We start from the raw sequence: 13,940 nt of genomic DNA on the forward strand, positions 1-13,940 counted from the left end.
TGGCTAGAAGTATGTAAGTTCAAGGGGGAGTAGGAGTGTTGAACTTGGTTTTTTTTTTCTGCAAGCTGTGTAAAGGAGGTATTGATATCTAATTGTTAATTAAGAATAACAGGAATATAAAGTCTGACTTATTTTTGCTGAAGCACTGCTTGGTATAGTAAGAGTATAACACAGCATTTTTTTATTCATTTAATTCTTGAACTGAAAGATAGTTTACCAGTGAAAGCTTTTTCTTCTGTTATTTCAGAACTGAATTAAATGGATATTAGTTGATTAGGAAAGGATTTAAGTGGCCTGAATAAAATCTCAGTTGTTTTTTTTGTCTTTAATTTACCAACTTCAGATAGCCATAATCTTCCCTTTTTTAAGAAGACGGTACGGGGTGCTCCGCATGTTTTAAAATATCAGTGATAACTGGAGTGGGACCTTTTTACAGATGGGAAAAGCTACATGTGAAATCAGGCTTTGTATTTTGGTAGTAAAATTAGGAGTATATGCATTTAAATACTTTTGTTTAAGACTCACTTCTAGTATTCTGATCTTTTTTTCCATTTTTTATGCAATTATTCTTGTAATTATCATGGGGCAGAGAAGCACTTTTATCCTTATTTTAGAAATAAGTAACGGAGACAAAAAATATATGTATTTCAGGAAGACATGGTGGAGCGGGCATTTGAGTTCTCGTCATATGTTGTTAGGAAGTCATTATGCTTTCAATACAACGGTCTTCATTTAGGTACTGTACTGATAATCTTCCTCTGTTTATGTAACTTGAAAGATTTTTATCTTGCATTAGTATGTTTTAGTTAAATGTAGGGTGCATTTGTCTATGGCTGATTTGACTTCCTGGTGTCGAAGTTATCTTAGCAAATGGTGTGTGCTGTGTTGGTTTATGTTTCTTTCTCATGATCGGTTCTCTAAAGTACTCAAACTCTGAAATTGCTGGCAGGTTTTCTTTTTTTCTGGTTCCCTGTAGTGGTTGACAGTCATGTGGAACATTCAAATCTAGTAGGTGTTTTCTCTTTAAAAACATCTAAAGTAGCCCTCAGAAAATGAAGCTGTACTTTCCTAGGGCTGCTGAGGTAACTGGCAGTGTGCTGCAGCTGCTTACTGTGCATCATAGTAACTTCATAGTAATCCTTTCAATTTCTGAAGATGAGGAAAAAAAAAAATTAGCCTGGAAACCAGTGGCTGTGGAATTTCCCAGTCAACACCAAGTGTAATTGTGGCCTGGGAACTGGCCAGGTATATTCTCTGGCCTTGACTGCCTGTTGTGATTGACCTGATGTCATCAAGCTAGTTGGGAGTATGTTCAGGTGGCTCAAGCAATCATGTTCTCTGCTGGAAGCTGGAATTAATTTACTGTTTAAAGAAGAGCCTACAGTTTGAGTCCACCTTGCTAGTAATAATTTTTTTTTGCTGTCAGCACTGCGTAATACAGAAATTTTATCCTCAAACATCTTACAAATGCACAAATTTTATACAACAAAAGTTTCTTTTTCAGTTAGCTATACTGGGAGTACTCTGAGTCAAGAAATGGAAATGTTAACACAAAGTGTATACTTCACTTATTTTGCATTTAAGTTGCAGTCTTGCTCGAGTAGTACTTTTTTTTTTTTACTCTTTGAAATGAGAAATTGCACATTAAAGCAAAAATGGGCTCAATTGTATTTTAAAGTAGAGTTACTTACACCTTATTCACTGTATTCCAGAGAGGGAAGGGATTCAAAAACTTGCTAAGAGGGCTATCAGATAATTAGGTTGTAAGTCACCTCTGGAGGTCACACAGTCATAGAATCACAGAATGGTTTGGGTTTGAAAGGACCTTAAAGATCATCTAGTTCCAACTCCCCTGCCATGGGCAGGGACACCTTCCACTAGACCAAGTTGCTCAAAGCCCCATCCAACCTGGCCTCGAACACTTCCAGGGATAGGGCATCCACAGCTGCTTCGGTGCCTCACTGCCCTCACTATAAAAAATTTCTTCTTGATATCCAATCTAAACCTACCCTTTTTCAGTTTAAAACCATTGCCCCTTGTCCTGTTACTACAGGCCCTGATAAAAAGTTTCTCTCCATCTTTCTTATATGCCCCCTTCATATATACATATGGAAAGGCTGCTGTCCACCTCTCTGCTTACATCAGAGCTAACTTGAAAGTTAAATGAGATCCCTGATCAGGTTGAATTTTGAATACCTATACATATGCGGATTTTGCAATCTCCTATCCATTGCTGACTTTCTCAATTTAAAGTCATGATTACTAGTAATAGATCTTAATAATTTTTCCAGTTTTTACAAGAAAATATCTGTTCCTTTGTCTTAGTGGTGGTTGGAAATACTACGACTATATGGTTAGTAGTAGTACAAGTTAGTAGAAGTACAAGTGATCGTACCTTTGGGGGAAAGTGATGGTGGTAAAACCTCACCAGGGTTTTCAGCACTTTCCCAATGCCAGATCAGGCACCTTTCTTTCCTCAAATTGTTAGAACATTTTTGATGCATCGGGATGTCTGCTTCTCAGCTCCTCTTTTTACTAGCTGCTTTTGATGATTATGTATGTGGACTGTCTCTACATTCTCTGCTTTTGTTTCAGTATACTTTTATGCATCTGAAGAAGTAATGGATTAAATTGATTTTTGTAAGTTTCTCTGCTGAATAATAATAATAAACTTTTATTTCTGTTCTGCTTGGGTGGGTTTTGTACAGCACTAAAGGGTATAAAGGTTTACATTCACAAACCATTATTAGGTTTTTGTATCATTTTCTTTATAAACATAAGGGCAAAAGAGCAAAGAAATTTAATTTCTTAACAACTTAAAAATAACTTTGTCATCCTTTTGTCTGTCTCCCAAAAGATTTTCGGAGTGACCAGTTATGACCGGCTGAAAGCATAGGGTTATGTTGGTTTCATTAGTAGACCTGATAATGAATAAATAATCCTAAGGGAGCCTAAAATCATGGAGGAAGGCTAAATTTGCAAGAATATCAGTAGTACCTCAGCATGGCTTACCCGACAAATATTATAAAGCTAGGTGGAATTTAATGTTTGGAAAGAAAAGTTGATAGTTGGCTGCAGAATTAATCTGAACTAGGATATCAGTAATTTGGTTTCCGTATGCTGAGCAGAAGGCTAATACAAAGAGGAAAGGTAGTGGACGATGTGACCAATGGAGACAGATGTTCACACAAATCAATTAATGTTAGTGTGTATTCACTGTAACGTTTTTCTTATGAGTGAAGAACAATCTGCTGTAGCTGCTGTTCTTGCTTGCTCTTTCTGGTTTAGTTCCTTTTGCTTGATGTCTTGCTGTTCCAGATTTGTAGGAGACCATGGCTTATTTTTTCTGCATCGTTTTACTGTCCATCTCCTATTATCCAGCACCTCTCCCTTTTCCCTTTTTTTCTGCTTCTAACGTCTCTTTTTGTCTCTTTAGTTTCAATTCTCTGTTAATTTGTAGTAATTTCTCTGCAATGTCAGTATTTTCTCATTTAATCGTTTTCTCTTTTTCTTTCCCATGACTGTTTTGTATAGATTCCCATTCACCTCACATCTGTCATGACACTGCATATAGACTAAATGTATTGGCCAAAAAGAACATCTGAGGAGCATTACCTTGCACAGTGATCTACAGTGGTTTTTGGCATGAGTAAAATATTGAACAAATGACTCTTTTAGGCAACATTATGTCCTGTTACCATTGGTTTTAACTGTCATAGTTTGCCTGGGCCATGAGTAATATGGAACAACTTGTGGGTTTTGCATTGCTTGTAGGTTTTACATTGTTGGCCGATGACAAGGCAGGATTTTAATTAATTTTATGTATTCCTGGTTTCTAAATTAACCTTTCAAGAAAAGGCTGTAAATGTTGTTTGGAGCCCTCATATCTGCTGCTAAATCACATATATACAACCCTTTATTTATGAAAAAAGGAAAGCAAAGAGTTTGCTTTTCTTTTAGTTGTACTTTCAGATTGCAGAATTTTAGTAAGGGTTGCAAAAATTGCAATTCTAACAGTTGGTAGCATGTGGAGCATGATTCTTACTGGGACTTTGTGCCTGCTTTGTAAGAAGTATGAAAGACTGGAATGGTAAAAGTTCAGGTAATATGTCATTTTATGGAATGCTAGGAACTGTGAGGACTGGAACTTAGCAAAACCAGAAAACAGTCCTTCTGTTGCACAAATTCAAGGTACATCTGTATCTTGAATTCCACATTCAGTTCTGGAGTCATACAGATGAACATACAGATACATATATACTGATGCTACAGGTAGGTCATTATATCATTATAGATGATCATATAGCAATAGGGGAACTAAGAAAAAGGCAAAGGAATGTGGTATGGATGATTACAGGTATGCAATGCTTCTGTGGAGAGAGAGAGTCTTTGGTTTCAGTTGATCCTGCAGAGGTGAAATAAAATAACCACATTTTTGTGTGTCATAGTTGTATTAGGAATTGGACAGAATATCGAGATAATAATTTAGCAGACTTAGATACAGAATAAAGGCTTTGGTATACTGGTAAGAATGTTACATTTATTTGAATTAACAAAATAATTTATAATGGTTCTAAGCGCTTATGCTACAAAACTAAAACGTTGCAACTTTGAAGAGATTCCACTTGTATAATGGAATTGTAGTATTATTGTCACAGTGAGGCAGTAAATGTAAACATATTTGTCCTGGTTTCGGCTGGGATAGGGTTAATTTTCTTCCTAGTAGCTGGTGTAATGCTGTGTTTTGGATTTAGGATGAGAAGAGTGTTAATAACACATTGATCTTTTAGTTGTTGCTGAGCAGTGCTTACACGAAGTCAAGGACTTTTCAGCTTCTCTTGCTGCCCTGCCAGCGAGTAGGCTGGGGGTGCACAAGAAGCTGGGAGGGGACACAGCCGGGACAGCTGACCCCAGCTGACCAAAGGGGTATGCCATGCTGTATGAAGTCATGCTGAAAAATAAAACTGGGGGAAGTTGGCTGGGGGGGGTGGTAGCCTGCTGCTTGGGGACTGGCTGGGCATCAGTCAGCGGGTGGTGAGCAGTTGCATTGTGTGTCACTTGTTTTGTATATTCTTTTATCATTATTATTATTTTCCCTGCTTTTTCTGTCCTGTTAAACTGTCTTAACCCACAAGTTTTACCTTTTTTTCGATTGTCTCCCCCATCCCACTGGGGGGAAGTGAGCAAATGGCTGTGTGGTGTTTAGCTGCCTGCGAGGTTAAACCACAACAATATTGCATCAGGTTTTCAGTCATATTTCAAATAAATTAACTGTTCCAGACCCATGATCAGCTGTGTATATAGAACTTCTGCTTTCTTAAGGACTTAACTAAAATAACATCACAGAAAAAAGAAGTTTTTGAATAGTCAGTCTCACTTGCAGTGAATGAATTGAATTATATTTTTAATGAGCTAGTAGAATTACCTGATTATTATGATTGTGAAATCTTTCCTGAGTTTTGTGTAAGCCACAAAAAGCTTGATTTTTCTGGCCCATCCACAGAAATTATTTCTTACTGTTGCAAACAAAGATTTAACTACTTTCAGCAACATTAAGAGCTGTAGTGTGCCCTGGCTGCCATCCACTTAAATATTACATTTTCTAATCCTTTCCAGAAACTGCCCAGGTGACATGCTTAAAGTATCTCTAGCACAGTTTACTCTAGGACCAGTCATGTTGAAAATAGTAAATGAAACTGCTGTGAACTTGAGAAAGATCATTGTCAGTGAACACACGCTGAAGAACTCTGTCCTTTGGAAGTACACAAATCTGCTTATTTGTTTTGCTTATTTGTTGAAGTTTTTTTTTTTTTCTTGCAGTGGGTTTAGAAAGTATCTTTGCCTATCCATTGGGGAAAGGTGGTATAACATTACAGTGGGGCAGTAAATAGAATTCAGACGTGTGAGTTTCACAACCAGTTCTATGCATGTTCTTCAGTTTTGGTGTTTCCTGCCTTTGATTTGACTGTACAGACTTCCAGCTTTTTGTGTTACAAGCTTTTGTAATTAGGTGCCCATAAAATAAAGTTACATGTAGTCAGCACCTTACAAAGGCTGCTGAAATTGCTAATTGCAGAGAGGGAGAGAGTGAGTGCTTGTGAGGTTTATTTTTCCTCTGAGAAAACTTTTGATTTTTAGGACATGTAATGTTTGCAGCTTTATAGGTGCAGTTTTGCAAGAGCTTTGCAGAAGATAAAGCTTTCAGCTGCTTTTGTAGCTGTTCTAAGAGTCTGAGCACTTAGCTTCTGTCAGAATAATTGTTTTTGTCTGTGCTTGATTTCTGCTGTAGTCAGACTAAATCAAAGAAAAATGTGGTAGTAAGTAGCTTCGTTAAATTCTGACCTTGTTATTATCTTCAGTGTGTGTGCTGGATTTAAGAAAACATATTTTCTTCATACTGATTGAAGATACTGTATTTCATTTTATGCATATTGATTCTCAGATTGTGGTTCATCGAGTAGTGCTGTCTTCATGTTTCCAGAATTGAGAAGCTTCTGGATCATGGTTTAGTGGGCATGGGTGATGGTTGGACCCAATGATCTTGAAGGTCTTTTCCAACCTAAATGATTCTATGATTCTATGATACTTAAATTTTTTTTTCATTACCTTTCTAATATTTATTTTCACTTTTCCATAAGTTAATCCTGGTTTTGCTACAGGATATTACAACTTAACTCTTTATAATTACTAAAGTAATTTTCTAGCTCTTCCCACATATCTTCTAGCTTTTGGGGTAGATTGTTGAAGCTGTTTTTAATTGCTTCATACCTAATACATTACTTACACAGGGAGTGAATAATCCTACATTTTATTCAGTTGACAGTGTAGCAAGAAACAAAATTAGCTAAAATAGAATTTGGGTAGAATGTTAAATTTCATTCTTCTAATACTCTTAAGTGTTGCTCAGATCTTTTTAAAATTACAAGTGATAATATCTATGGTTTTTCTCTCCAGAAACTTTGTCCTAACTTACTGTTGAGTCATAATATTGCTTCCTACAACACAGAATTCTCTCCTCTTGTTTCTCTGGCTGACATGCCATGCTTTTTCTGAGCAGAAGAATATGACAGCGTTTTCCAAATCTTCAAGAGGCTTTTGTGTTTTTGGATACGTTTATAATTGTAGGAGTTTGTGATGATGTTCTTATAGTTGAACCTTCCTCAATTGTAAAAGTCATGATGAGATACTTGTGTTACAGAGATGGACCTTGTACAAGACACAGTGTTTTCAGTATTTTTGATTGTCGTAAAGAAATGTTGGCAAAATATCTTAAAAATCTGGTTTTTATTTTGAAAAAAAAAAAAAAATTATGCTCTGCTTTCTGTTTGAGTGCCAGACTTCAAAAATGCAATCAGGTATGCTTACCGGGAAGTATTATTACCGTTTAAGAGAAAAGTAGCAGAGGAATAGACTTTCATGAGTCATAGAAAACTTTGAAACTTGTAATTGTGTTAGTTGAAGAATGATTTTTGTAAGGTTGAAAATCTCCATGGACTGTGACAAGTGATGCCTAAAGACTAGGTGAAAATATATTTCCCTTTTTTACTGTGTCCATTTGATGACACTTAATGTAAGATCAGTTTTGCTTTTTATCCCTGTATTACAGTGTTTACCTGTTTGGACCTTGTACACAGGGAGGAAAGCACAAAGTTGTAAAATAAGAATTAAGCACGAAGATTCAGGTATATATAAGCAATGGGAAACCACTGTACTTGAAGATTTAGCTACATTTCTGAGTTGATTGTTCAATTTTTCTGTTTAGCAGTCTGGGCAGCAGTTATGCCTTCTTCCTTCTTATTTGTGGGCTTTTATAATTGAAATTCTTGATGGAATACCAATGATTAACCGCATTTGATAATGAGGTAGAATCACTGTGTTGGACATCATGATTCTTTTAAAAAAAACCAACAAACCAACAAACAAACAATAACTAAAAAACCCTAAGATCACCTCTTCCCTTCCACACACTTGGGTGTTTTCTGTCTGTTGATAAGCTGAATGTGTGTGCTAAGGACTGAAAAAACAAAACACTCTTTGTGGGGAAACTGTGCTGTTACACTCTCTACTTTTTAAAATGGTAAGATAATTTTCCTGTCTTCCACTTGTTAATGATCTTTGTACAACCTTCTTTTAAACAAAACAAAAAACCCTCTACTTTTTCTTGCCTTGACTCTCATACTTTAAATCTCTTCTTGCAGGAAGTTAGAGTTATCTCTTTGGGGTTGCCTAGAGCTATTCCTTATCTTCCTGTTCCTCCCTCAAAAAGAAGCTACAGTGTGTGCCATGATCACTTTATATAGCTTCTGCCCCATCTCTACCTTTCTTTAATTTATCACAGCCATCTTCCTCTTAGATCTATACACAGCACCTTCTCAGTATTTTTTTTTTTTTTTTTTTTTTTAAATCTAAACCCTAGAAGGGAGTTTCCTATTTACTTACATTAGGATAAATTATCAGCTGCGTGGAGGCAGTTCTTTGGTGACAAATTCAGATCTCTCCCATAGTTTCCAAGCTGACATGGAAAGGGAAGACTATGGAAATTCCTTCTGGGAAGTTGTGCATACGTTCTGTCCAGGGCCAATGTTTTCTGCTAAGCTCAGAAAAAGGACTTTTATAACCTTATAAGCTTTGACCTTCAACCCCATGTTGAAGTCCTATTATTATTATTATTATTATTATTTCCCACCCCTTGGAATATAGGAATAATTGCTGTACTTTACAAATTCTGAAGTCTTTCGACTGCGTTGAAGTTGAGAATTTCTCTTATTAACCTGTTTTGTAATGTTTTTTTTCCCTCTAGTGAGTTGTTCTTATACTTGCATTTGAAGTTGATCAAAGCTGTCCCACTTACCTCAGAGTGAGAAGACCTAAAAACTTAGTGGTTTCCAGAAGCTGTAGTAAAAATCTGACAAAAATTTGTTCTTAGAGATTTGACAGTCTTCACATCTGAGCCAACCAAGTGGATTTATGAGAACTCTTTAGTGTTTCCTTTGTTCCCCTTCTAGAAGAATCTGCATTTTCCATAGATAATTTAGGAGGTGGTGGTAAGTGGCTGGAAAACTTACTGTTACTTTCCAGTCCCATTTTACCTTTTCTATGGTAGATTATATAAACACAAAAATATATTTTACATAATTTTCCCTATAATTTCACTTTGATGTTAACTGTGATATTTTGAAAAAATTACTCTACTTTTGAAAAGAAATAATTGTTACACAGAAGTTACTCATGCTTTAGACATATATACATGAAACACTGAAATATTTGTAGTATATACTATAAATACTGAAATATATATATTTGTGTATATCTTAAAAAATACTGAAACACTTATAGTGGAATACCTATTTTGTTATATCTCTTAGTGAGTTTTACATCAGGGTATTCCTCATGCATCCCTGCAGTCAGTGGCTTGGTATTGTATATATAAAATAAACAAGCTGGGATGAATTGCAAGATCAAGTTCCTCTTTCTGTTTCTGAGTGTTTAAATTGCTATGGTGACAGAGAGAAGAAAGGAGCAGTATTTATAGTTTATCACTTCATAATTTATTTCCGCTTCATGGAAATAACTTGTAAATTTAGTTATATGCATCTCCAGTCTCTTATTCTTATTTAAGATACAGGGATAGTTCTTACTTCCTTAGAAAATATCCAGTTTTCCTCAGTAAAAGCATTTACTGTTTCCTGTTTAATTAGTGATAGAAACTTAATCTTAATTGAAAGCTCATTTGTTCAGTAGTCTGTTGTACTTAATGATTACTTCAAACAGGCCTTTCACATTTTAATACATGTGATTTATTAGTTATTTTAGGCAAGCTTACATCTCAAAAGTGAATGTTTTAAGTGATCTGTAAGAAGTAGATGGTGGTTTCAGGCTGAATTAATTCCTATTTAAGAAAACCAAACTCTTTAATAACACAGAATGTTTTAAATTCTTTAAAAGTATTTGCTAGGACACTAAAGACTGCATTCTCTTCCTGAAATATGACAGCTTTCCTCTTTTTCTTTATATTTAACTCAAGGGAGGAACATGAATGTATTAATTGTTATTAGCATTTACTCTGTCTTGGTGACAAACATGTGCACGCTCTTGGTTTTGTGTTTGTTTTTTTCCTAGATGCAGGGAACACTGTCTAAACCAAAACCTCTTTAAAATCATCATATAAATAAATAGATAAACTGAAATATGTGGAAAAAGGGGAAATGAAATTTGTTGTAAACTTTCATTCTCTTTGAGTTCTTGGCCATGTGGAAATGTGTGCCAAGCATTTAATTATTATAGTTTCATAATGCTTAAAATTGCTTGTCAGTTGATTTATTTGAATTTGAAATGCAGCCTATTATCTTCTTTTTATGCTTACTAATTATTGCAAGATGTGAAGACTTCATCCTGAGCTTAGAATTTGAGTGATAATAGCATGAGGTAATTTGTATATTTGGTGTTAGTTTGTTTACATAATGGGGAAAGCCATGAACACACCAGAAGAGGTAGCTGTTTTGTACTTTTGTGCTTGAAAACACAGAATCTGAAACATAGGGGAATGATCATTCATTATGCTGTGAGCTGCAGCTTTGGAAATTGTAGGTTTGTCTTTGGGTGTATTTTAAGTGGTGGACTGATAAAAGGAAAAAGAACCTTTGTCTGTGCTGCAGGTAGGTTCCATGTTTCTTATAACATTAAAAGAGAGCGCTCTTAAGCGTATTTTCTTCTGTTATTTAAATGTTCTACTCTCCTCTTAGCTCAAGACTCCCCCCTCCCCCCTTGATTATGTTCCTCTTGTTTTCACACGTTTCATTTTAAAGTTCTTTTCTTCTCGTTTCTTTCATATGCTGTAAGAGAAAAAACCAGCAGTTAGTGTCCTAATTGAAGTGAGGGGTAACTAACAGCTTGCTTTGTTCTACAGCTTGCAAATATTCCAGTAGAGTATTTGATGAATCCGAGCTTTTTCTTCAGTTCAGTTGTAGAGTCTGCAGCACTGTCTGTGACGCACAGAGCTATGAAGCATCATTTTTTCCCCAGCTTCAACAGTAGTTTCTAAGAGGGTGGTGGACAAATGCTTTTTCCTTCATCTTCTGTTTGGCAGCAGTTCTTTCTTTTTGGAACTGCCAGTAGTATTGGTAAGAGTCTGAATCTTCCGCCTTTTTTCACCTGCTAATGAAAACCACTTTCTCGGCAAGTATTAAGTTGGATAAGAAATACCCAACTACTTTTGTCCAAATAATGTTTATAAGGAAGGCAGTTGACCTTTGACCTTCCCCAGGGTTTTGCTGGAGGTAGTCTCATGCTTGTATCTTTGCTTTACTTTTTCATGTTTCTTGTTTACTCCTGTTGTAACGAAGTTTCATCAGCTACACTTGATTAGTGTTTCCACTTAAATGTGTTCCTGAATTTTTTTTTTTCTCAGAGAGTCAGCTCTTAGGTGGAGATTTTCCGTATTGTTTTCTTTCTTATAAACAACTTGGAATTCTAAGTTAGCAAACAAGCTCTGAAGGCAGTCTTAGAAACCTTCAGATTTGTTCTACTGCAGCTCCAGTTGCTGCCACTGCTATTTTGAAAAAAATTCTACATCCAGGATACATAGAACTTGTTTTTTAGGGTTTGATATTTTCATTTTGTCCTAACTGTTTCCTAGAGTAAGCTTTTGAAATAGGTGTTAAATTTGGTAAGACTGTCTTGTAATCCTTGTTCAGCTATGAGTTCTAAGTCCATTTTAGTTGACTTACTGATCAGTGACAGCAAAATATATGTGGGCATTTACTCCCCCAAAATGGCTATTTGCCCAACAGGAACTGTGGTTCTAAAAGATATGACAAATGAGTTGTGTTGCAAATTCTTTCTATTTTCTACCTTTTTTTTTTTCTTTTTTTTTTTTTTCCCCCGGGGTGGAGAGGTAGGCTTTTGTAGTGCATGTTTTGTCAATGTGAATAGATTTTTCTCCACCTGTGCTGGACAGATACATTTTTATATAAGGTAAAATATCAAAACTTTCTCTAATAATTCTAATTTAAAAACTTGGTTATGTATCTGGAAATTATGCAACAGGTAATGTTTAAGGCATCATCTTGGCTAAATCATAGCTTTTTTGAACCAGTGAGAGCTGTTCACTTGAAAGATTTGGAGGTTTACTGCATGTAAAATGTTGGCTAGTGATTTGACAGTAGGATAAGTTATTTTCAGATTGCTGAAAGGAATATTTTCTGTAATTGGAGTCCCAAAATATGAAAATATAAACACATAACAAAATGTGATAGGGCTGGTTTTAAGGGGGAGCAGTTGTTGCAATTTCAAAAAGATGTTTTGGTTGCCTTTTTTGGGTTTTTTGGGGTTTTTTTTTTGTTTTGGTTTTGTTCAAATAGAAATCCAAGAAACTTCTGGGAACTTTGAATTTGGAACTTTGAATTCAAAGTGTTTTAAGTGCTCCATTGTTGAAATAATTTTATAAAAATGTTGCTATACATTTAGACTGGTTTTGGTTTATGCTGCTGCTGCTGAAGGAAGAGTACTTCCTTTCTCCGCTGCTTGTCACATGTTTCTGCCTTCTCCCTTTGTGCTTGGCCATATGATCAGCTTGTTTGGAAAGTTGGTGGGACTACAGGCTGACCCACACTGCAGAATTGGTACCTTCCACGTGGTCAGCTGATCTTGTAGTGGTTAGATGTAGTAAAACATCAGTTAGTATATTCACATGGTCTTTCAAAGTCAAATGTATTTTCTTTTTGCCTGCACTTAGAAAGAAATGAAATGTCCTTGCCCATGCTCCAGAGGAATTATAAACCTTACATTTGTGGTCCTCAGCAATGAGCTGGAGGAAATAAAGCCTATTTATAAACTGTGCTAGCCATTGTTGCCTAGTTTCTGCTTAACTTCAGTGATACATAGTCGCTATGCTTATACTCCACACAGAGACGGAGAATTTACATTTGTATTCAGAGAGCTTTTTCAGGGTTATATCAAATCGGCTTGGTGCCATCAGTGCGTCCGGTTGAAGACTGCTACTTGTCATATCAAACTAAATGTTATTTTCAAGATGGACCGAAGTATTTCTTTTGAAAGTTGCAGTGGGAGAGTAGGTCACTACTAAGAGCTCAGATTCAAGCTCCAGTCTCTATTTTTAGAGATGTGAACAAGGGGAAGAGAAAAAAATCTATTTGGTTTCAGGAAGAGGAGTAGTATTTGCACCTTTGAGGTATGTGAGCAAGTCTTGAAATTTCTGAATGAAGAATAGCTGGTGTAAGCATAACATAAAGCAAATGAATGAGTCTTTATTCAGGGAACTTCTTAATGTGGCTAGATCCCCATGTGTTGTCTCTTGAGAAGGCGCTAACTTTGTTACTGAAGACCAGAGTTTTGAAGTTTGCATTAATTGGCCTTACAGTTGCAATTCAGATCAAACAGTAGTCAACAAATCCTTCCTGACAAATGAGAAAATGTTGCCTTTTCTTTGTGAAGAAGGTCCTGGAAGTAATAATACCTATCTGTGTCACTTGGAGGCTGAGCTGTTGGTGTGTTTTGTAGTGTGAGTAAACAGAAGACACTAGAACAGCGTCTAGTATGAAATGCAAAGAACACTCACTACCTCTGAATGGTAGTTAACAGTTGTGGCTCCAGTTTTTGTGTGATAGACATGTAAGGATTTTGTCTGCTGTAATACTACTGGAGTTGCTTGGGCAAGGCTCACTGAGGCTCAAATAAGACTTTTGATGAAGGTGCTAATCTATTTTAGAGAAAATTTGGCTGGAATAAAAGTAGATGCTTAATAGCACAAAATGTGCTATATTGGCAGAAGAGCTGTAGTATAGGTCTCTGATCTTTAAATTTTTTTTTTAAGTGTGAAATACCAAGACAAAGAGAGAACAAAGTTGCATTATACATTACCCGTTGCACTAGAAGCATTACAGCTGTAGGAAGCACATCCTCTCACTAGATGGCAGAGAGAT

At 35.9% G+C, this 13,940-nt stretch overlaps 1 protein-coding gene across 11 annotated transcripts in view; it reads left to right on the forward strand.

Moving 5' to 3' along the window:
• HERC1 (HECT and RLD domain containing E3 ubiquitin protein ligase family member 1) overlaps positions 1-13,940 on the forward strand; it is a 112,064-nt gene that overhangs the window by 1,963 nt on the left and 96,161 nt on the right. The window contains exon 1 of one of the 11 annotated variants that reach the window (XM_041123486.1): positions 10,637-10,655. The exons of the other annotated variants lie outside the window; for them this stretch is intronic. The gene's annotated coding sequence lies outside the window, so the exon portion shown is untranslated. Of the gene's footprint in view, positions 1-10,636; positions 10,656-13,940 lie in introns of those variants that run through there. 11 annotated transcript variants of the gene reach the window in all.

This window comes from Aquila chrysaetos, chromosome 5 (genome assembly GCF_900496995.4).
Source record: "Aquila chrysaetos chrysaetos chromosome 5, bAquChr1.4, whole genome shotgun sequence".
In the NCBI taxonomy this organism is placed as follows: domain Eukaryota; kingdom Metazoa; phylum Chordata; class Aves; order Accipitriformes; family Accipitridae; genus Aquila; species Aquila chrysaetos.